The sequence below is a fragment of the Musca autumnalis genome, unplaced genomic scaffold, assembly GCF_047663935.1.
Source record: "Musca autumnalis isolate F117 unplaced genomic scaffold, ASM4766393v1 scaffold_1, whole genome shotgun sequence".
NCBI classification, from domain to species: Eukaryota; Metazoa; Arthropoda; class Insecta; order Diptera; family Muscidae; genus Musca; species Musca autumnalis.
Window position 1 is genome coordinate 237,039,773 of NW_027411644.1, and position 25,877 is coordinate 237,065,649.

General features: G+C 36.2%; 1 protein-coding gene and 1 long non-coding RNA gene across 6 annotated transcripts in view; one reads left to right on the forward strand and one right to left on the reverse strand.

Annotated features, from left to right (window-relative positions):
• The window catches only part of PK1-R (Pyrokinin 1 receptor), a 159,300-nt gene that overhangs the window by 33,229 nt on the left and 100,194 nt on the right, over positions 1–25,877 (forward strand). The gene's annotated exons all lie outside the window — the stretch shown is intronic.
• On the reverse strand, positions 9,796–12,321 carry LOC141389279 (uncharacterized). 2 transcript variants are annotated; one of them, XR_012409016.1, is made up of 3 exons: positions 10,299–12,321; positions 10,151–10,240; positions 9,796–10,068 (listed from the first exon to the last, which is right to left on the reverse strand). It is a non-coding gene; the product is annotated as an uncharacterized lncRNA (long non-coding RNA). The 2 variants fall into 2 exon arrangements; XR_012409015.1 differs by having other exon boundaries at positions 10,151–12,312.

A 25,877-nucleotide genomic window follows, 5' to 3' on the forward strand; every position in this document is an offset into this window, starting at 1 on the left:
CCGTACAAATTTCATGCTTTTTTTGTAGTGCTTATATTTTGTTGCTTTAGAAGCTTTGGGAACAGGTTTGTAACAAAATATGTCACATTTCTGATTCAATTAATGCCCAAGGACTGTATCAGACCATAATACAAGGCAATTCAATGCATTTTGTATGTAATTTGCGCCAGGAATTCCGCGGAATATATTAACTTCCTGAGAAATTTGAGGAAACACGTGCATTAATCGACGTCCAGGAAGGAATATTTTGCTCAATAACAACATCAAAGCTTTCTTGGGTCTCAAGATTTGTAATCTGAAACTAATTTTGTGCTTTTTATAAAGTACAATACCTAAAAACGCAAAAAATTAAGCAAGGGTCAACTTTAATTTTGCTACTAATTCCATAAATTTTACGATAATACTCGTATTTCCTTGGGGTGTATGTATACTATTCTGTGTTGTGAAAACTGGATTTCTTCAATTGTATTAAATATACGCATTAGATTAAAATAAATTTGTGTAATTATGATTATTTTGTCACCAAGGAGCCACACAGTGTAGTTATTGCTGTAAAAAACCCAACGATTTAGCCAAAACTGCATTTTTGTACGGTGTATGTATACTTTTCTGTGTCACTGTATATTTTTCGAAATTTACATTGGAGGCTAAGATGTAGCATCGGCTGCATCCGAGCATTAAAAAACCTATAAAATATCGCTAGTCTGTGCAAAGTGCATACAATTTTTGTCCGCATCCGATTTCAGTGTTCACCTTGAAAATCTATATCGATATATATCTATTTCAAGGCGATAAAATGAATGGGATAAAATGAATGTAGCTCCCTTATCAGTGAAGTTTTCAAATCTCTGTTTCCGCCAAAACGAAGATGCTGTACTAGTTGTTTCATTGCAGTGGAAACGAACCGCATAAAACGCGATAACATACGCGAAATTTCTAAAAACAATTTTAGGTGATTTTTCTACTTTGGAATTTATTGTAAATCGCGTTTTAGTAGATAGATTTTCAAGGGGAATCATTTATTGGATCAGGAACGTAAAAAACTAAAATGTGCAATCAAGTACGAAGAAAATGAATGACAATTGTTAAAATTAGGCCCGAAAAATATGATTTTTAGAAAAATGTTCGCACAAAATTTTCGCATTTGGATTCAGATTTCTATGAAGCTGTGCAGACTACATTCACAATATTCGTATCAAATAACTCAGAATCGCAAGTACTACAATCCTGTATATGGATTTTTGAAAAACCTGTTTGCGGAATGAAATTGGAGGAATATTTCAAAAAACACTGTAAATCTGGCTTCAAAATGTCAGCATCATTTAATGGTGGAAGCAGACGAAATTTTGAAAAGTAATACATTAGCAAGATGATCCTTATTTAGTTTGCTTCTGCTTTTACTTTGACAGGAAACTCGAGAGAAGTGTGGTTTACTCACAAATCGAGAGATAACAAAAAAAGACATGGTGGCTTCAACCCATTTTCACACATTTTTTAACATAAATATAGCCACAGCTTCCACGCAAATTATCTCTTAAGGCCAATATTTGTTGCCACGTCCAAAAACATTTCATTTTATCCAAAAGTATTTAATTTGTATAATATACAATCACAAGTCGCGTTTTCTAAAAGGGTAAACCTTGGCTTCAGCTATGTTAAATTTTCAAAAATATTGGTGATATACCATTTGGTATATTTGATAATTGGGAAAATTGCGAGTTTATTGAAGATCTATCGTCCAAAAATTGTGTACTTGTACCACACGTATGCTTCGAAAATAGTTCATTGCATATATTGTGATATCAAAAATAGATTTTATACCGGTAGAAATAACTAGCAATGAATAGAAATTCAAAAATTTTGCATGCAAACAAATTTATAAATCCCAAAATTATTCATATTCAATTACACACCAAAGAAGATAGTATAAGTCAGCTGCGCTAACGGTGACATACCCTCAGCCTCTGCCGTATAAAAATATATTTATTTTGTAACACGAGTTTGCTTCAAAATACGTATAATCTGTAGGTAGGGTAATATGGGGCTATACCAAATTAATTTTAGTAAGCTAACTTCTGAGTTTTGGAAAAATTTGAGAATTATTTTTTCAGATTTGTAATTTTAGTTGGAGCCGGCAGGGGTTTTTGGAACTTCTGGACTATTATCTCAGGAAGTATGACTTACTCCGGAAAAGGGACCATGAAAAGAACCTTCTTCAAAAAAATCAAATAGATCCGATACGGGTCCTCAAACTGCACTTTTCCCAAATTTTGTGAGGGGAGTACTCGAATAACGGACCGATATAGTTCATATTCCAACCCGATACATGACTGCACGCAAAAAAATAACGGCCTCTCTAACATATGTCCCAAACATATTTTGCAACAAATATATGTTTGGGTGGAAACAAATATATGTTTGGGTGCAAACATATATTTGTTTGGGTGCAAAGATATTTATGTTTGGGTGCAAAGATATATATGTTTGGGTGCAAACAAAGATATGTTTGGGTGGAAACAATTTTATATTTGGGTGCAAAGATATGTATGTTTGGGTGCAAAAAAATACAAACCCAAAAGGCACAACAAAAAAACAAACACATGCACCAGTGGGCGCTTACTGAGAGCAAGGGAGCGTAAAATTCAATGTAAAACAGGAGGAGGCATTGTGACTCACAAGAGAGCCCATGTGCTCTAAGTGAGCGTAAATTTGTTATCGCTCACAGCCTGTGTAGATGCTAACACGTTGTGAACAACAACAAATTTACGCTCATTGAGAGCACAAGAGAGACCCAAAAATGTTCTCTGCCTCACTCTGATGTAAAACACTTTAAAATTTGTGCTCACTTGCTCTCAGTAAGAACTCACTGGCTATCTCTATAGCAGGGTCGAGCTTCTTTGCTTAGACCGTATAGTGAGGGCGCCCACTGAGTTGTTTTTGCATTTGCTTCTCTCTCTCACGTACAGTGTAAATGAATGAAAACAAACAAAAACATAATGTGGTTGTTGCTTTTTTCACTCATACGTTCATACATGTCTTCGCATTGGCTGTATTTCTGTGGTCGTCGCTGCTCTATAGTATACACACAAATGTTCTGGTTTTTTATTGAAAGGCAAAAGAACAACAAACACATAGATACATACAAAATTCCAAAGAAATACATAACACACTTTAATAAAAGAAAAACTGATTGAAATAATTTGTAAATAGTCACACTTTTAAAAAGGAAAAATATATAGAAACGTAGTTGAACGCTTCTCCTTAGTTGTGAAATAAAACAAACTGTCCTCATAGTTGAAATCATCAGCGGGGAATCGGCATCTAGAAACAAATGATAATGTAATGTAATAAATAAATATGGATATGCCATATTTCAAATATACATAAGTATGTTTGTAATTACCAATATTAAATGCGATTTCTTCCTTGTCCAATAAAATAATTCCATTCAACTTTCCGATTCAATTATAAAATGTATTGGGCATTTAATTTACTAAAAAGCACAATTTCTTTAAAAAAAAAACACAAAACACTGATTTATTCTGATGTTTTTTCCGATTTTGGTTTGCTGGGCTGTCAGTGTAATTTTACCCACACATAAACAATTTAAGCGCTCGCTCTTCTTGGTCGGCTATGCTCTATACTGGTCATTTCATCTTCTAACCAGACATATGCGATAGAATTCCTCTCTTCATCTGTAAGGGGTGTATCTGAAATGATTTAATTAAATTGAAACTCTTTTTATCTTTTCTTGTTATACAGTGTATACTTACAAATTATGGAAACCCATTGAGTAGCCGTTTCGTTTACACGTTTAATTTCGTCTATCGTTGTTCCAAACTAAAATATTGCCTTTACAATGCTGTTGTGCACCTTTTGTATGGTCAATGTGAAAAAGCATGCAAATCTTTCAAAATTGGATTTGAATATTGAAATATCCAAACCCATTAACTTCTCAAAGTGGTCAAATAGCCATTCTTTGTGAAATATCATTGGCCAGTTCTCCAATATATTTCGGCCAGTTGGGATATTTTGCGAATCATTATAAAATGCTCGCTGTGTGGCAAAACAGTCACAAATTTGGCATACATATATTTTTATATAAATACTTAAATTAATTTAAATTGTATTACTTATTTAAAACACAATATTACGCCACCACCACTTCTGCTCAAAACAAAGAACGGAAAGCTACTAAGCGCGAGCACGTGTGTTTGCATGTTGTTGTTATGTCTTTGGAGTTATGCACACTTTCAGTTCTGATTTTGCTACAGTTTGTGCTTAATTTTAGGCATTTTCTGTTGAAATGCAGTTTTTGCAACACTTTATGTTTGTAATTAAGCACTTCGTGTTTAATTTCAAGCATTTTCTGTTTCAAATCCAATTTTTGCAATAATTTATGTTTGAAATTACGCATTTCTATAAATTACACTATAATTTGTTAATTATTACGCACCTCTTAAAAAATAAACAAAAAATCACAGTGATTTTTATTGCAATTTCCAACAAATAATTTAGAGTGTATGTATGTATAATATAGTTTAAACATTTTGGGTAGCGACCAAAAATCACAAAAAGTCAGAAATAAGTATTTTATTTTTCTTAAACTCACTTCATATAGACTTATACTAAATTGGCCGTTACTAAAAGTCTTCTGCATTGGTATTATTAGGTTTCAAAACCCGATTTTGCTCGTTTTTTCATATTTATCAGATTTTGTAAGATTACTTCTCAATAAAAAGTCTAATTGTGGAAGTTTGGTTTGAGGAAATAAATAACAAATACAAGTAAGCAAAGGCTATAGTCGGACGGGGCCGACCATGTGATACCCTACACCACAACCTGTAGGAATTAGCTATGTGCAACCGCCTTGCACGCTGAATGTCTGGGTTCGATTCCCATCAAATTGTTAACGGTGGCAAAATACCTCTTAGTAATTTTGGCGATATTTTCTGAATATTTCAGCCATGAAGAACGTCTCTACAAGTGACAACTTAGGACACGCCGTTCGGACTCGGCGATATAAACTAGGTCACATATCAATAACTTAATATGAATCCATTGATGGATATTTGTGGAAAAATATATAAATTATACATTTCTAAAAAATATTCGAAATTTGAAAATTCACATTGATTAGCCTCTCCTGCTACATCTTCAAATTGTCTTTGAATATCAGGTTCCTTTTGGAATACACCTAAAATAAATAAATGAATATATCAGGAATATTGTCAATTATTTCATATTCCATTTCAGAAAAAATGTTAAATTTTTTTTCGCGCTACATCCACGATTTTTGATATGTAGGTTAAGTAAAAAATTGCCAGTACGAATCTGGTCGCGAGCCAATTTTTGGTTGTTGCGGACAAAAGTTATTGCCCTTTTATTTCGCTTTTTAAGAAAGAAAATATTATAAAAACGCTAATTATTTTAATGAGCACAATTGTTACTAAAAAGTTCTCTCGAAGTGACTTCAGCGAGTAGATTTCATAATACCTACAAAATGTTACACAGAATTCGCAGAATGTACATAAAATTGATAAATTAATGAATATAAGTCAACTTTTTTCAAAATTAAGGCCCATTTAGTGGTCATAAAGTTACATAAAAATTTTTTGTGGATCAAAACTTCACGGCTAATCAAATGAAACTAAAATCATACAGATAAGCACATATTTTGGTCAAACAAATAATTTTTTGTTTGAAAAAATATTTTTTCACATGCATTATGTTGTAAAAAATATTGAAAAAATCTATAGGAATACTTCTTTCATTTTGCTTAAATCTCCCAATAAAATAGACGGATATTGCTTCATTGACATTCATATTAAAGCTTTCCCATTAGGGAAGGTAATTGGGTTGATGAGGATATATCTCAAAGCTTCTGAAATGTAAACAGAGGTCAAATAACCCATTTTAATTTATATGCATTTTAAAATACGTGTAAATCGCGTTATTATCAAAATCATTTTGTCCGCATGTGATTTTCATGCACAACAAGACTATATCTTTAAATTTATATACAGTGACACAGAAAAGTATACATACACCCTACAAAAATGCAGTTTTGGCTAAGTCGTTGGGTTTTTTACAGCAACAACTACACTGTGTGACTCCTTTGTGACAAAAGAACCATAATTACACAAATTTATTTTAATCTAATGCGTATATTTAATACAATTGAAGAAATTCAATTTTCACAACACAGAAAAGTATACATACACCCCAAGGAAATACGAGTATTATCGTAAAATTTATGGAATTAGTAGCAAAATTTATACATTTTTTAGTTTTGGCGAATGTCTCTGGGTGTCTGAGATATATTTTAGAGAAAAGAAAATAATTTTTGGGGGTCAAATGCCGTTATTTAGGGTCAAATTTCGTATATACCTCGTTAAAGCTGACCCTTGCTTAATTTTTTGCGTTTTTAGGTATTGTACTTTATAAAAAGCACAAAATTCATATCAGATGGCAAATCTTGAGACCCTAGAAAGCTTTGAAGTTCTTTTTGTGCGTAATATACCTTCCTGAACGTCGATAAATGCACGTTTTCCCTCAGATTTCTCAGGAAGTGAATAGATTCCGCGGAATTCTTGGTGCAAATTACATATACATGGCCTTGAATTGCCTTGTAATATTGTCGGATACAATCCTTGGGCATCAATTGATTCAGAAATGTACAATTATACGAAACGTTTCGCGCCTATAGTAACGGTAATGATCATAATACGAAAACGATGTTGTTCACCGTACAAATTTCATGCTTTTTTTGTAGTGCTTATATTTTGTTGCTTTAGAAGCTTTGGGAACAGGTTTGTAACAAAATATGTCACATTTCTGATTCAATTAATGCCCAAGGACTGTATCAGACCATAATACAAGGCAATTCAATGCATTTTGTATGTAATTTGCGCCAGGAATTCCGCGGAATATATTAACTTCCTGAGAAATTTGAGGAAACACGTGCATTAATCGACGTCCAGGAAGGAATATTTTGCTCAATAACAACATCAAAGCTTTCTTGGGTCTCAAGATTTGTAATCTGAAACTAATTTTGTGCTTTTTATAAAGTACAATACCTAAAAACGCAAAAAATTAAGCAAGGGTCAACTTTAATTTTGCTACTAATTCCATAAATTTTACGATAATACTCGTATTTCCTTGGGGTGTATGTATACTATTCTGTGTTGTGAAAACTGGATTTCTTCAATTGTATTAAATATACGCATTAGATTAAAATAAATTTGTGTAATTATGATTATTTTGTCACCAAGGAGCCACACAGTGTAGTTATTGCTGTAAAAAACCCAACGATTTAGCCAAAACTGCATTTTTGTACGGTGTATGTATACTTTTCTGTGTCACTGTATATTTTTCGAAATTTACATTGGAGGCTAAGATGTAGCATCGGCTGCATCCGAGCATTAAAAAACCTATAAAATATCGCTAGTCTGTGCAAAGTGCATACAATTTTTGTCCGCATCCGATTTCAGTGTTCACCTTGAAAATCTATATCGATATATATCTATTTCAAGGCGATAAAATGAATGGGATAAAATGAATGTAGCTCCCTTATCAGTGAAGTTTTCAAATCTCTGTTTCCGCCAAAACGAAGATGCTGTACTAGTTGTTTCATTGCAGTGGAAACGAACCGCATAAAACGCGATAACATACGCGAAATTTCTAAAAACAATTTTAGGTGATTTTTCTACTTTGGAATTTCTTGTAAATCGCGTTTTAGTAGATAGATTTTCAAGGGGAATCATTTATTGGATCAGGAACGTAAAAAACTAAAATGTGCAATCAAGTACGAAGAAAATGAATGACAATTGTTAAAATTAGGCCCGAAAAATATGATTTTTAGAAAAATGTTCGCACAAAATTTTCGCATTTGGATTCAGATTTCTATGAAGCTGTGCAGACTACATTCACAATATTCGTATCAAATAACTCAGAATCGCAAGTACTACAATCCTGTATATGGATTTTTGAAAAACCTGTTTGCGGAATGAAATTGGAGGAATATTTCAAAAAACACTGTAAATCTGGCTTCAAAATGTCAGCATCATTTAATGGTGGAAGCAGACGAAATTTTGAAAAGTAATACATTAGCAAGATGATCCTTATTTAGTTTGCTTCTGCTTTTACTTTGACAGGAAACTCGAGAGAAGTGTGGTTTACTCACAAATCGAGAGATAACAAAAAAAGACATGGTGGCTTCAACCCATTTTCACACATTTTTTAACATAAATATAGCCACAGCTTCCACGCAAATTATCTCTTAAGGCCAATATTTGTTGCCACGTCCAAAAACATTTCATTTTATCCAAAAGTATTTAATTTGTATAATATACAATCACAAGTCGCGTTTTCTAAAAGGGTAAACCTTGGCTTCAGCTATGTTAAATTTTCAAAAATATTGGTGATATACCATTTGGTATATTTGATAATTGGGAAAATTGCGAGTTTATTGAAGATCTATCGTCCAAAAATTGTGTACTTGTACCACACGTATGCTTCGAAAATAGTTCATTGCATATATTGTGATATCAAAAATAGATTTTATACCGGTAGAAATAACTAGCAATGAATAGAAATTCAAAAATTTTGCATGCAAACAAATTTATAAATCCCAAAATTATTCATATTCAATTACACACCAAAGAAGATAGTATAAGTCAGCTGCGCTAACGGTGACATACCCTCAGCCTCTGCCGTATAAAAATATATTTATTTTGTAACACGAGTTTGCTTCAAAATACGTATAATCTGTAGGTAGGGTAATATGGGGCTATACCAAATTAATTTTAGTAAGCTAACTTCTGAGTTTTGGAAAAATTTGAGAATTATTTTTTCAGATTTGTAATTTTAGTTGGAGCCGGCAGGGGTTTTTGGAACTTCTGGACTATTATCTCAGGAAGTATGACTTACTCCGGAAAAGGGACCATGAAAAGAACCTTCTTCAAAAAAATCAAATAGATCCGATACGGGTCCTCAAACTGCACTTTTCCCAAATTTTGTGAGGGGAGTACTCGAATAACGGACCGATATAGTTCATATTCCAACCCGATACATGACTGCACGCAAAAAAATAACGGCCTCTCTAACATATGTCCCAAACATATTTTGCAACAAATATATGTTTGGGTGGAAACAAATATATGTTTGGGTGCAAACATATATTTGTTTGGGTGCAAAGATATTTATGTTTGGGTGCAAAGATATATATGTTTGGGTGCAAACAAAGATATGTTTGGGTGGAAACAATTTTATATTTGGGTGCAAAGATATGTATGTTTGGGTGCAAAAAAATACAAACCCAAAAGGCACAACAAAAAAACAAACACATGCACCAGTGGGCGCTTACTGAGAGCAAGGGAGCGTAAAATTCAATGTAAAACAGGAGGAGGCATTGTGACTCACAAGAGAGCCCATGTGCTCTAAGTGAGCGTAAATTTGTTATCGCTCACAGCCTGTGTAGATGCTAACACGTTGTGAACAACAACAAATTTACGCTCATTGAGAGCACAAGAGAGACCCAAAAATGTTCTCTGCCTCACTCTGATGTAAAACACTTTAAAATTTGTGCTCACTTGCTCTCAGTAAGAACTCACTGGCTATCTCTATAGCAGGGTCGAGCTTCTTTGCTTAGACCGTATAGTGAGGGCGCCCACTGAGTTGTTTTTGCATTTGCTTCTCTCTCTCACGTACAGTGTAAATGAATGAAAACAAACAAAAACATAATGTGGTTGTTGCTTTTTTCACTCATACGTTCATACATGTCTTCGCATTGGCTGTATTTCTGTGGTCGTCGCTGCTCTATAGTATACACACAAATGTTCTGGTTTTTTATTGAAAGGCAAAAGAACAACAAACACATAGATACATACAAAATTCCAAAGAAATACATAACACACTTTAATAAAAGAAAAACTGATTGAAATAATTTGTAAATAGTCACACTTTTAAAAAGGAAAAATATATAGAAACGTAGTTGAACGCTTCTCCTTAGTTGTGAAATAAAACAAACTGTCCTCATAGTTGAAATCATCAGCGGGGAATCGGCATCTAGAAACAAATGATAATGTAATGTAATAAATAAATATGGATATGCCATATTTCAAATATACATAAGTATGTTTGTAATTACCAATATTAAATGCGATTTCTTCCTTGTCCAATAAAATAATTCCATTCAACTTTCCGATTCAATTATAAAATGTATTGGGCATTTAATTTACTAAAAAGCACAATTTCTTTAAAAAAAAAAAACACAAAACACTGATTTATTCACTCACTTTACCGTCTTGACTCTACAAAGGCATCTAAAACACTGAAGAAAGAAAAAAATATAATTCATATCATTTCTTCTTGGTTAACAACAACAAAACAAGAAACACACGAGTTTGACGCATACATGCCACCAAAGCCCCCTCCTTCGCTTCTACGTCTTCTATTATACAATACACATAACTCTTTATTATAAAACAGCATTCCACAGCCGCGAGAGCACTGTTATTACTCTCGCTGACAAACATCCTCTCTCCACCCATGAAAAAAATGTTCTAACATAAAAAATATGTTTTACCCAACATATCAAATTGAGATATGTTACAAAATGTTGCAAACATATATTTGTTTGGACCCAAACATATTATGTTTAGATCCAAACATATATTTGTTTGCAACCGGTCCCAAACATATATTTGTTTGGATCCAAACATATTTCTAACAAAAATTTTTCTGCGTGTGGATGAAATAAAACGATGTGTAAAGAGAGAGTTATCTTGCGGATTTGCGGCTCAAGTACAATCTACTGAAAAAAATCAAAACGATTCGAGAGGACTCTTAAATTTCCCTTTTCCGAATTTTGTGTGGGAGGTACCCTAAGGTGTGTACCGAGATAGTCTTATTCGATCTGTATCTGTAAGGAATAATAATATAAGGAAAGTTTGGAGCAAATCGATTGCTCACTTCGCCAGTTATCTTTTACACAATTTTTTGAAAACAATTTTCAACTTTTTTGGGTGATGTGTGGACCGACATAGTATAAAATAGTATAAAATTTGGTTCTAATCGGCAGATCCGTTCTAGAATTATCGTGAGCACCACCCAGCTAGGCATTAAGAGAGACAGATGAACGGACAGGGCTAAATAGACTCCAAATTGTCTGAAACGAATTTCGTCAAAGCATACTTGGTATCTAAAAGCAATATTTCGATGAGACACATCTTTTGTCGTATTTTGTTTGTATCCCTTTACCCTAAATCTTGAGGTATAAAATATGTGGCGAGGCGACCCCATGTTGCAATATTTGTATAAAAACTGCAATTTGACTACTGAACTGAAAATTTCTCTGTCATGAAAGAGTTGTCAAGAAATTGTGGTTCTCTACACAAAACCCATTATATATTAGGCAGTAGGCCCGTTATCTAGCAGACCATTATTGCATCAGGGGAAAGGTCAATAGTTATTATTCCATATATTATTCCATTTAAATATGGACCAAGAATAAGATTTGTATATTTTTATACCCGCTAAATAATATCAGATCATCATGCAAAATTATAGGCATTTTCTTCTACCTAAACTCTTACCTCGTGCAAAATTTCGTGACTATTGAGCTATAACTGCGACCTTTACAAAAAAAAAACACATTGTTCCACAACATCCCAAACGGGACAAGGGAGACTTCTGCGACCTTTAGAGTGTTAATTACTACACTACAAACAGAAAACTGGATATATTAGGCTGTAGCTCTGTTATCTGATCACGTACATTAACGTAATCGACATCATTGCAAAGGTCAAGAGATCGTCTTCCAAATATGACTCTCGAGGGAAGAATGTGTCTTACAGGAACAAATATATAAGCAGTATATTAACAATTTTCACAATTTTCACACAAAAGTTCTGGTCCATTTAACCCTCTAAATATTATCTGATCGGCATCTCAAATTACAAGCTACTTCTTTGTCATATACTCTTACCATATTTAATTTCGCTTTGATCGGACTATTATTGCGACCTACAGAGCCGCTACAAAATTGGATGAAAATTATGTTTTTGGTCCATTTCACCCGCTAAATATTTCACGATCATCTCCAAAATAGGGATCTATTCTGGTCTGAACCCGACCTCCATGCAAAATTGCGTGACGATCGGTCCAGACAGACGGACACGCATCTCAAAATCGCTTTATCTCGTCGAGATATGAAGATTGGTATACCACATTGGGGGCCTCCGAAGAATATTTCGCGGTGTTACAAGAATTTTTACCAAAACAAACTTATCATACCCTTTCCACATAGTTGTGTATACCCTATAGGGTATAAATATAAAAATATTGTTGTTTACAATTTCATTGCAAGTAAAATAGGTAATGGCGACAAATTGTTCGTTATATCCGTGGTTTTCTATAAACGGTGCGGCAGTAGTAAGCTTTAGTTTATCTCTCTGTCACATATTAATCATTGATACGGTTTAAGGGAGTACTAAACTCGTCTTTATTAACGAATATTCAAAAAAATTACAAAATTGTAATAACAATTCATTGGAAAATCTACTCGCGGGGACAATATTTTTGTTGCTCGTTTTCAACAGTTTGTTGTGTATAAGAAAACTAATGGAAATGGCATTGGAACAAATAGTTTTGTTCGTTGCTTATAACATATATCCAAGTATGGATTTTGCGTCTTTTTGAATGGAGTAGACAATATATTGACATTGCACTGTAGGTAATTTGCCCTATTTTAGAGACAAAAATTAATAATTATTGAAAATACCGAACATCGGTGGTACAGTTCTATGTTATTGTATCAAAACGTTGACTGATATAGCCCCTTTTCAATACCAAACATCCGTATCAAGTTAAAAAATCTCTGGCTTACATACTGCGAGCTGTATATTGATTTCAAAAGACGGAAGAACGGACATGCTTGTACCGACTTCGAGAGCCTGTTTCACTATGTCGAACGAAAAGGAAAACGAAAGAAGAACAACTAAACTCGTGTATGGTTTTTAAATTGTGTAGTTGTTTTAAAGCAAACGCAAAGTCAAAATTGCCATGAAAACCAAAGTTAAGGTGTTTTTCGTTCGAAATATTCGACATAGTGAAACAGACCCCGTATTTCAAACTGGTCAATAATATGTAGGTATTTTATATAGTCACCGATGAATATTTCTATGTGTTACAAACGGTATGATAAACATAATTATACCCTCCATTTTATGTCTTGATTTAGAATCTAAATTTTAGATTAGGCGAGTTTGCTTGCGGCAATTTTTCTCGTTCCTTTTTAAACTTGCCTCTTGCGTTTATAAAAGGCAATACTGTTCCGACTAGTTTTGTTTTCAGACAGTGAAAATAATGTCAAATACGAAAAATATAAAAGAAATTGCCTGAAAATTGCCGGTACGAACAATTTTTTTCCATTTACATTCCCCTTACGAGTCTCTCCTACAAACAGGCCCGCAAGTAAACTTGTCTAATGTAAATTGGGACTATGGAGGGTTGCCAAGTCCATTGAATATTTATTAAATGAAAGATAGTCCATATTTACATGTTGCGGGAGAGCTCTTGGTCCATTACTAACTTAATTCCAAAAAAACAATCACTCCAAACATGATACCCTGCACTGGCAATTGATTGTTTTGGTTTTTGCAAATATCACCATTGTGAATGGTTTTTTTTAACACATCCGAATGTAGAATCACACAAACAAAAAAAAACACCATATATTTTTCCACTAGTGGCAGGGTTTACTGAAGGAATGCTCTGGATGCCTTTGGACCATGCCTGGGAGCAGGAAATTATATAAAAGATAGCCCTTGATAGGTTTTCGTAACATTAGTTATTGCCGGCAATATTTATGTTTTTTTGACGGCAATATGGATGCCACACACACACAGACACATGACCGTCCAACAATCGAGAGATGAGATAGACGAGATGGCGGCTTTGGCGGCTTAATATTCCATGCACGTATTGGGGTTGGGTTGACGGAAAACCGAAATAAAAATTTGGTTGTTTTTATTCTGCCCAAATATGGCCACAATAAGTAAATAAATCCACTTTTTTCGCGAGAATTTCAATGTTGATGTACGTATTGTGGTAAAATTTACGCGGGGGTTGCCGGCCGTGAATGTTTTGATTGTCAGCTGTCAGTTTTTAGACCAGCTGTCACAATCATTCGTACTAAACAGTACAGGGTACGTACAAGAAACTGCTAACTGCCATCGCTGAATGCGGACGGACGGCATGACGGCGTTGGTCGTACGTCGAGAAAATGGGGGATTATAATTTGTGTAATTTGATAGAAAGAGAAAACGGTTAGAACTTTAAAATTATTGGAAGAAATTCTGTTTGGGAATAATCACCTATAAAAGGCAACAAACCAGAGAAAACAGCCATTTGTAAAGTGGAAATTTGCCAGTGTGGTTATTAATTGTGTGTATTGTTGGCCATAGTAAAAGTTAAAAACTTTAATAAACAGTCAAAAGTTTAGTGTGTTTAACGTTTGTGTTACCAAACCTCCATGCCTTCGGATTATAATCAAGGAAGTGAGTTTAAATAGTGACCAAAAGGTGTAGAATTTAGAGCAAATGCCTAAAAAGAAATTATTTCATCCATAGGTAATCCGTAATTCAAAAGGTTTGTCGCAAGCAAATAAACGTAGGCCACTACAATAGGACACGAGTAGTGTGTCGAGAATAAAGCCAACAATATAAAGGTAGGAACTATTTTTCCTCATAAACCACAAATTTCAAACTCTTTCTGGCGTAATTTATAAAGCTTCGTTTACGCCCAATCAAAATTTATACGCTGACCAGTGGCAACCTTTACCTTGTTAAATTTACGCTACGCCCTGTGAATGTGAGTCGTGTGCTAAAAGACAGCTGTTGGATGGTTGTAGCTGTGGTCAGAACCTATCCGAGCCAAACGTGTCAGCTGGGCGAAGAACTACAAGAACTGCCATAATAGTTTCCACACTGTCATATTGTTATACTGATGGCCACGCAAATTTGTTATACCAAGTCAGAAACTGGCATGAGGGTTAATGGCCTCGAATGTAAAGCCGACTCTTAGGCGCAAAATTAATTAATACACCCAAATCTAAATTTTCATTACTTTTTTAGTTAAGTTATATGTATTTTGTATCCGTATTATATTGTATTACTTATTATTTACCTTTTTATCCTAATTGATTAATATTTTGACCTTATTTAATCCCAAATTTTAATATTTTTTTTTTGTTTATTGACCTTTATAATTTCCATTAGTTATAATACTGTAAGGGACTGTACAAACCGAACTGGTAAGGGGTTTTTTTTATGATTTCGAATTCCTAGATTGAAAAGGATAACAAGACTAATTTTTCCCACTTAATTGAGCTCGATTAGGTAGGTGTCCTGGTAGAGTAATTAGTGGTCAGGTGTTAAGGCCTGAAAACACCCCACCTCAGTAAGATTGTAGGTCTTTGAGGAAAATTTAACGTAATTTATTTCTTTTTGCTTTTGTATTAAGGTTTTGATTAATCAGTCGACTAAAATAATGATTCTTTGACTGTTCGTATAAATGTTTAAGTTATGTATGGTATTATTTAATAAATATGTTTAATGATGAATCATAATATGAACATGGAGTGAGAGTATTCTTTTGAGGGAAAAAGGGCTGCGTGAGGGAGATGTTGCAGTAGAGGGGATTTGTGGGGTCCATCATGCTTTGGAATAGAAACCGAATGGACCATGGTTGGGCGGGTCAAGTGTGGGTCGAGTCATCAAGAGACCCAAATCTCCGAAAATGTTCCCCGTGTATGTGTTTTGTAAAGCTTTGTGTAGTGTTTGTTTTAGTTCATATGAAAAAATGATGTTAGGCCCTGGGTTTGTTTGGGTGGGTTGAGGACCGCCTTGAGAAGCCACCGTGGAGCTACCGGATGGCCCGAATAAACGCCCGTATGGGGCCGGAACAGAAATGGCGCCCAATCCAAAGTAACTTCTTTGAATTTGCAATGAAGATAGTAAGCAGAAGTGTATGAAACCGAGGCACTTAAAAATAGCCAAGAAATAGTTTAAATAGACCAGAATGTCTCATCCCAAAACTGACAATGTCTAGTCTATATTGCAACCAGATCTGTATTTAAGGATTATGTTTAAATGTGCAATATTAGATGTAGACAAATTAGTTTTAGGATAGATTTAAGATTAAGGTCATGTGCAATCTCTAGTTGTTTTGTGTAACTATGAATGTTTGTATCGACCTGTCCCTTGTTTAAGTTTTGTTTTGTTTGTTCTTTGAGTACCGAATGGTAGGAATAATGAGAGGAAATATGATAGCCGTTATAGGAATCAGATAGCCTGTAAGACAGAGTGTCATTCACCGAAGTGAAAACCCATGAAAGCGTGTTTTTTTGATAAGATAAAAACAGAGCCATGGGACCATATTCCTACGAGGGTATTCAATTCAAGTATATGTTCGTGTTGTCTAGAATATTTTCGGAGAAACAAAACACTTTATGAAAAACATTTTTAATGGATATTGCAACATGCAAATTGGTCATTCGTCACCCAAACCTAATGTTTGTGATTTCGAAGACAATAAATTCTTCAGAGTTATGTGATATGAATGACAATTGTAGTTGTTGTAAGACTCCTAATATGCAACTCCCTCTGAAAAATAGCAGCCTATATCCCTCTGTGAATTATAATAGATATATTTGAATATAAAAAATTAAACAATAATACATATTATAGTGAAGGAATTAGCAGAATTTAATCAGGATATTTCAGTAAAAAAGTTACAGATTTTATATTAAGAGTCTAGCATATATTGAAAAGAGAATCTAATTAAAGATAAATAACACTGGTTAGACTAATAGATACTCAAAGCATATTCTCCACGAAAAAGTGAAGCCTTCTTCCAATAAATTGAGAGTTATAACCGTAAAGAAAAGTAGGATTAGGGGCTCGAGTAAGGGTATGATAACCCGATCGGCTAGTAAAAGAACTTGGCCACCAGCTTTCGATACAAATTCTGACACCACAATTCATCCCGACACCGCGTCCAAAAAGAAAAAAATGGCCCAATCGCTAAGTAGTGATGCGAATCTAAATGCAACGATTCGGGACTTATCTGGCACGATAATACAGCGTCCAGTAAGCGAAAATTCGAATCTGCCAACTCAGCCACTGGCCGCAAATGGGGGTGAGAACGGTGCCGAAAAGTTCCAAACGCCTGACCAATCTCGAGCACAACCCTCAGAGAAGTTCCTAGAGGCAAAAATGAAGAAAATGATTAGCGATGAAATGAGTGTTATGAAAAAGACATTGGATACCTTGGTGAAAACGGTCCAGAGTATGACTATAAATGGTAATAACACTGCTCCAACACCAAGTAGTTCCAATGGTAGTTCCAATAGCAATAGGGATGTCCCCCAACAGCAACCAATAGAAACGTCAACTAGGGCAGCGTATACTGATCGTGTTCCGCAGGGAACCTCAGGAAATAATAGCCATTACTTTCCACCACCGTTCTTTAGCGAAATGATAAGAATCCGTGTAGACAAGTTCGGAATTAATTTTGATGGAAATTCTCAGAAGCTTACAGTGGAAGAGTTTATTTTTAGATTAGAGAGTCTTCAAGCCCAGTATGGAATCCCATGGGATGAAATACTCAGGGATTTTCGGGTTTTAGTCTCTGGGCCTGTACTGGAGTGGTTCTGGCAAAGCCAAAAGATGCGAACATTCACGTCTTGGATCCAGTTAAAGGACGCTTTGTTATGCCAGTACCGTAATACCAAGTCCACATATGAAGCTATGCGAGATTTGGTGGAACGTAAGCAGTTGGCGAACGAGTCGATTGATTCATTTTTCCACACAATGAACCAACTCAGGTCCCGACTGGTACACCCTATAACTGATCAAGATATGATACACATAATAAAAGTCAATCTAAAGGAAAATATAAAGATGGTGATATACCCAATGTCCGTTGCCACTGTCGAAATGTTGCGCATCGAGTGCAAGGACGCAGAAAAGAACTTCCCTAGGCGTGATGCCAGACCCATTCAGCCTCCGCAGCGCTCCGGAAGACAGGTGAATGAAGTAATGCTTGAAGAGTACGAACCACAAGAGCCGAATGCGCCAGAAAACAATGTGGAGAACTTATCAGCTGTCCACATAAATCACCAGCAGAGTCGTGTGGTGTGCTGGAATTGCCGCAATGTAGGCCACGTGTTCATGGAATGTCCGTCCACAGAACGCAAGCTGTTTTGTTACAGGTGCGGGAAACCAAATACTACCACTCCCCATTGTTCGAATTGCCAGGCGGGAAACACGAAGAGGGGCGTGGAGAAGCCGGGGGAATCACGTCCGTCAGACCACCCCGAGATCTAGACCAAATCGCAGTAATTCCGCGACTGAATTCTGGAAATAAAGATCGTGTGTATGAAGAAAGTGGTCCCAATGTCAAAAATAACTTTGCGAGACGACGTCATACAATACCTCTGGAAGAAAGAGAGAAAAATTATGCCGCAGTTAGATCCAGAATATTTGCTTCTGTGGATAGTGAGTATAATGTACCAAAACGCATTTTGAAAATAAGACAGAAAACGGCGGAAAAGAGAAAAACAAGACGGTTTTTAGTGGATTCTATTGTTAGAGCTGATACAAATAATAAAGATCCCCGAGTGTATGCCCTAATCCGTATGAATGGGAAATGCTTGAAGGGATTATTAGACAGTGGGGCCTCCGTAAGCCTATTAGGTAAAGGATGTAGGGAGTTGATGGAAGAGTTGGACATAGAAGTTAAGCCAGTATTACATAATATAACGACTGCCAGCGGACAATTGTTTAGAGTTATCGGAAAAATTAGTGCCGTGGTCGAATACGAAAACAGGCAAGGAGAAATACTTCTGTACTTATGCCCCGATTTGGAGCAAACCCTCTATTTAGGCATTGATTTTTGGAGGAAGTTTAATCTTGCCCCTGAAATAGTTGGTGTTGATGAAATTAACATTGAGAAAATAGTCGATGAATATAAAAATAGTGATGAAAACCATCGACTAAAACCCCATGAACTAAATAATGAACAGCAGCGTAGATTAAACGAAGTGATCAAACAATTTGATACCTTCGAAGAAAAAGGTTTAGGTCGGACAAAGCTAGAGAGGCACACAATAAAGCTGGTAGAAGGGGCTGAGCCTGTAAAGGATAGGCATTACCCGATGTCGCCTGCCGTCCAAGAAATTACTTATCAAGAGATAGATAAGATGCTCCAGCTAAAGGTCATCGAGGAGAGTGAAAGTCCCTGGAGCAACCGAACCACAGTGGTGAGGAAGCCCGGGAAGAACAGATTCTGCCTCGATGCCCGGAAGCTCAATAAATTAACGGAGAAGGATGCATATCCTCTCCAGAATATAGACGGTATTCTGAGCAGGATCGACGAGACAGTGTTTATTAGTAGCGTCGACTTGAAATTTGCCTTCTGGCAGATCGAGTTAGACGAAGACAGCAAGAAATACACCGCGTTCACGGTGCCGGGACGACCTTTGTACCAGTTTCGCGTAATGCCCTTTGGGTTATGCAACGCTGCGCAAAGGTTGTGCCGGTTAATGGACAAGGTCGTCCCCAGCAGGTTAAAAGAGAATGTCTTCGTCTACCTCGATGACCTTTTGGTCATTTCAAGTGATTTCGACCATCACCTGGAGATATTAAAAGAAGTTGCACAGTGTCTTAGATCGGCGAATTTGACGATAGGCTTAAAAAAGTCTCAATTTTGCTTCCAAGAGCTCAAATATCTGGGTTTCATTATTGGCGGAGGTATGTTGAAGACAGACCCCGAAAAGGTACAGGCGATCAAAAAGATAGCCATACCCAGGAACCCCAGGGAAGTCCGCAGTTTCTTAGGGACAGCCGGATGGTACCGTCGTTTCATTAGGGACTTCGCGACCATCTCGGCCCCTCTAACGGACACATTAAAAAAGAGCAAAAAGTTTTCAATGACAAAGGAGGCCATATCCGCATTTGAAAATTTGAAGAAGTCCTTGATAAGTGCTCCGGTATTAAGGCATGCGGACTTTAAAAAGAAATTTTATATCCAGTGCGATGCTTCGGAGTACGGTATCGGGGCAGTACTGTTCCAGCTGAGCGACCACGGAGACGAACACCCGATCGCTTTTTACTCACAAAAATTGAATTCGAGTCAAAAAAACTATAGTGTGACCGAAAAGGAGTGTCTAGCGGCTGTTATGGCAGTAAAAAAGTTCCGACCATACGTCGAACTGATGGACTTTACTGTCATAACAGACCATGCTAGCCTCCAATGGTTGATGAACTTAAAGGATTTGAGTGGTCGTCTCGCCCGTTGGTCGCTTCAGTTGCAACATTATCGCTTCGACATCGAACACCGGAAGGGAAAAGAAAACGTCGTGGCTGATACTTTGTCGAGGCTCCCGACAATAGATGAGTTAGATGTAAGTCCAGTAGTCGCCACTGAAACTAACGAATATGAGAGTGCCGAATATGAGGAGCTTATAAAGAATATCGAGGCAAATAAAGATCGGCTCCCAGATTTAAAGGTAGAAGATGGGAAAGTTTATAAACGTGTAAATTCCGACGATAACGACATGCCAGGTGAATATGAGTGGAGGTTGTGGGTACCAGAGTCGATGACCCACCTCCTCATAGAAAAAGCCCACGATCCGCCCACAAAAGCACATGGCGGAATTTTTAAGACTTTGAACCGTCTGAGGCAACAGTATTACTGGCCCCATATGACCTCACAAGTCCGACAATATGTCGGCAAGTGTATTATATGCAAAGAAACCAAAGGGGTCAACTATAAAACTCAAGCACCTATTGGTAATGAAGTCCGAACAGAACGCCCTTTTCAAAAGATATACGTTGACTTTTTGGGGAAGTATCCCCGTTCCAAAAGTGGCAACGCATATATTTTTATCGCAGTGGACCATTTTTCAAAATTTGTCTTTCTCAAATGTATGAAAGAGGCCACTGCCAGCAATGTTGTGAAATTTTTAGTGGAAGAGATTTTTAGGAAGTTTGGAGTCCCTGAAACTGTGCATAGTGATAACGGTGCACAGTTCAACTCCAAACAGTTCAAGGAGATGATCGATGCATATAAAATACAACATATGCAGACAGCCCCCTATTCCCCACAAGCAAACGCCTCAGAACGGGTTAACCAATCTGTTCTGGCGGCAATAAGGGCATATATGCAGAACGACCACAGAGATTGGGACTTGTACATGACGGAAATCGAGTGTGCTCTCCGAACCTCGGTACATGCTGCCACAGGTGTCACACCGTTTTTCGCCCTGTTTGGCTTTCACATGTACTCGAGTGGAGCCGATTACAAGTTAGCACGGAAGTTGAAATCACTAACCGAGCATGAAATATATGCCTTAGATAGAAATGACCGTTTATCTGTTATCAGAGAAAAAATTAGGGAAAATATGCATAAAGCCTATGAGGTCAGCGCTAAACGCTACAATAACAGAGCTAGGGTGACCAGATTTGTCCCCGGACAAGAAGTTTTTCGAAGGAACCACATGCTCAGTGAGTTCCAAAAGAACTTTAATGCCAAATTTGCACGAAAATTCACTAAAGTGAGAATAACCAATCCCGTTGGGAACAATATGTATGCGATCGAGGACCTTCAAGGTAGACCCTTGGGAGTAGCACACTCAAAAGACCTCAAGATGTGATTTTCCTGTGATATACCAGCCCTTTTTGGCGAAACTGACTGTGATATTAGTAACTAGGTGCAATATAGGATAAGTAATTATTTAATTAATTAGTTGATTATTATTGTTAATTATACAATTAATTATTTAGTGAAGTCCTATATGTATTAGTAGTTACAAATCAGTAAAGCAACTCACCATCATATCCTTTTATCCATACCGATCACAAACAGTCAAAACCAATAAAATCCAAGCCTAGAAAATCACCTACTTGACATATAACCATCCAGGGGGTCTAAAAATAAATATTTCACAAAGTAAATATTCGTACAATTTACTAAAATTGCAATATACTTCCCTAATATGACATTGTTTGCCCGGCTAATGAGACATCAGGGTGTGGGAGTTCCCCACGTTGGGTCCCACTTACATTTCTAGGCCGAACTATGGTGGTACACTGAACAAACCCCACCCGCACACCGACATTTACTGCGCTGGCTCGTAACCGTCGGAGTTTTGTTGCGGGAGAGCTCTTGGTCCATTACTAACTTAATTCCAAAAAAACAATCACTCCAAACATGATACCCTGCACTGGCAATTGATTGTTTTGGTTTTTGCAAATATCACCATTGTGAATGGTTTTTTTTAACACATCCGAATGTAGAATCACACAAACAAAAAAAAACACCATATATTTTTCCACTAGTGGCAGGGTTTACTGAAGGAATGCTCTGGATGCCTTTGGACCATGCCTGGGAGCAGGAAATTATATAAAAGATAGCCCTTGATAGGTTTTCGTAACATTAGTTATTGCCGGCAATATTTATGTTTTTTTGACGGCAATATGGATGCCACACACACACAGACACATGACCGTCCAACAATCGAGAGATGAGATAGACGAGATGGCGGCTTTGGCGGCTTAATATTCCATGCACGTATTGGGGTTGGGTTGACGGAAAACCGAAATAAAAATTTGGTTGTTTTTATTCTGCCCAAATATGGCCACAATAAGTAAATAAATCCACTTTTTTCGCGAGAATTTCAATGTTGATGTACGTATTGTGGTAAAATTTACGCGGGGGTTGCCGGCCGTGAATGTTTTGATTGTCAGCTGTCAGTTTTTAGACCAGCTGTCACAATCATTCGTACTAAACAGTACAGGGTACGTACAAGAAACTGCTAACTGCCATCGCTGAATGCGGACGGACGGCATGACGGCGTTGGTCGTACGTCGAGAAAATGGGGGATTATAATTTGTGTAATTTGATAGAAAGAGAAAACGGTTAGAACTTTAAAATTATTGGAAGAAATTCTGTTTGGGAATAATCACCTATAAAAGGCAACAAACCAGAGAAAACAGCCATTTGTAAAGTGGAAATTTGCCAGTGTGGTTATTAATTGTGTGTATTGTTGGCCATAGTAAAAGTTAAAAACTTTAATAAACAGTCAAAAGTTTAGTGTGTTTAACGTTTGTGTTACCAAACCTCCATGCCTTCGGATTATAATCAAGGAAGTGAGTTTAAATAGTGACCAAAAGGTGTAGAATTTAGAGCAAATGCCTAAAAAGAAATTATTTCATCCATAGGTAATCCGTAATTCAAAAGGTTTGTCGCAAGCAAATAAACGTAGGCCACTACAATAGGACACGAGTAGTGTGTCGAGAATAAAGCCAACAATATAAAGGTAGGAACTATTTTTCCTCATAAACCACAAATTTCAAACTCTTTCTGGCGTAATTTATAAAGCTTCGTTTACGCCCAATCAAAATTTATACGCTGACCAGTGGCAACCTTTACCTTGTTAAATTTACGCTACGCCCTGTGAATGTGAGTCGTGTGCTAAAAGACAGCTGTTGGATGGTTGTAGCTGTGGTCAGAACCTATCCGAGCCAAACGTGTCAGCTGGGCGAAGAACTACAAGAACTGCCATAATAGTTTCCACACTGTCATATTGTTATACTGATGGCCACGCAAATTTGTTATACCAAGTCAGAAACTGGCATGAGGGTTAATGGCCTCGAATGTAAAGCCGACTCTTAGGCGCAAAATTAATTAATACACCCAAATCTAAATTTTCATTACTTTTTTAGTTAAGTTATATGTATTTTGTATCCGTATTATATTGTATTACTTATTATTTACCTTTTTATCCTAATTGATTAATATTTTGACCTTATTTAATCCCAAATTTTAATATTTTTTTTTTGTTTATTGACCTTTATAATTTCCATTAGTTATAATACTGTAAGGGACTGTACAAACCGAACTGGTAAGGGGTTTTTTTTATGATTTCGAATTCCTAGATTGAAAAGGATAACAAGACTAATTTTTCCCACTTAATTGAGCTCGATTAGGTAGGTGTCCTGGTAGAGTAATTAGTGGTCAGGTGTTAAGGCCTGAAAACACCCCACCTCAGTAAGATTGTAGGTCTTTGAGGAAAATTTAACGTAATTTATTTCTTTTTGCTTTTGTATTAAGGTTTTGATTAATCAGTCGACTAAAATAATGATTCTTTGACTGTTCGTATAAATGTTTAAGTTATGTATGGTATTATTTAATAAATATGTTTAATGATGAATCATAATATGAACATGGAGTGAGAGTATTCTTTTGAGGGAAAAAGGGCTGCGTGAGGGAGATGTTGCAGTAGAGGGGATTTGTGGGGTCCATCATGCTTTGGAATAGAAACCGAATGGACCATGGTTGGGCGGGTCAAGTGTGGGTCGAGTCATCAAGAGACCCAAATCTCCGAAAATGTTCCCCGTGTATGTGTTTTGTAAAGCTTTGTGTAGTGTTTGTTTTAGTTCATATGAAAAAATGATGTTAGGCCCTGGGTTTGTTTGGGTGGGTTGAGGACCGCCTTGAGAAGCCACCGTGGAGCTACCGGATGGCCCGAATAAACGCCCGTATGGGGCCGGAACATACATTAGGCAATTTTCTTTGCGGCAATTGTCAGTTCGAAGGAGAGAGAGGCGAGGCATGTGGTAACCCTTTGCCTCTCAACACCCTCTCTCACCGACAAACTGAAAATTGCCGCAAGGAAAATTGCCTAATGTAAATATGGACATATATTTTTCCGAAACACCTGCATTAATCTGTGTTTAGACACACAAATTTCTCGGGAAAGTAAATTGAGTTTTTGGAAGAGAGCGGAGAGGAAAGAGCTTCTCAATACTCTTTCCTACCCCCTATTGCTTAAAAACTGAATTTACTTTCCCGTGTGTCTAAACACGGACTTAGAAATGTTATTCTGTTTCCTTTGAATAATATTCCAATTTAGCTTGAAACTACAATTCGGTGCTTCATGTTGTATCCTACGACCAGTGATGCCAGATTTGCCGATTTATCGAAATTTTGACGACCAAAAAAAAAGCAGAAATGCCGATTTGACGATTTTTACCCCTAAAACGCCGATTTTTAGTTATGACAAATTTTTTAAATAAAATTTGCGTTTTGTGTGAATATTGTGATTGGTAGCACTGACAACTATACTTAAATGTCAATTCCAGTTTGTATACGTCAAATAAATCCTCATAAAGGAGGTTAACCCGAAAAAAAAAAACTATAATATAAACAGTCTATTAATTAACTTCTTAAAACTATATTTGTATTAGTTTTATTTAAAGGGTCGTGCAGCTCAAAAACATATTTTTTATGATTTTTTTTCCAGGAAAAGTACCAGACTTTTTTACAGATATTTTTTTATGAAGAAAGGCATATTTTGATCTATCATCGGTAATTTTTTGTTGAAAAATATTGCATAGTTTTGCGGCAAATGACCATCTTCGTGATACTATTTTTTAAAAGCGTCTGGCGATGTCCGCTCTATCTCGAAAACGACTGGAGTGATCATCACATATTTCTATTGGCTTATTAAGTATCTAAAAATGTTGATAAAAATTAATTAAAAAATTGTGGACTTTTAAAATTCAAACTTTGTTAACATATTGGGTAGTTTATTGGCCAAAAAAAACGTTCAAAATTGAAATGAATCTCTTCTTTAAAGAAACTATTTTTATGTACTTTATAATATAGTATAATTGTTCCACAAAAATCCCAGAAGCGGCAAGTGAAGGTTAGGGTGGTGTTGTACTCAATAAACCCACAAAAATATATGAAGATCGGTACAGTCCTTCTCGACCTATAGTGAACACCGTTTCTTTAAAACAGTGTTT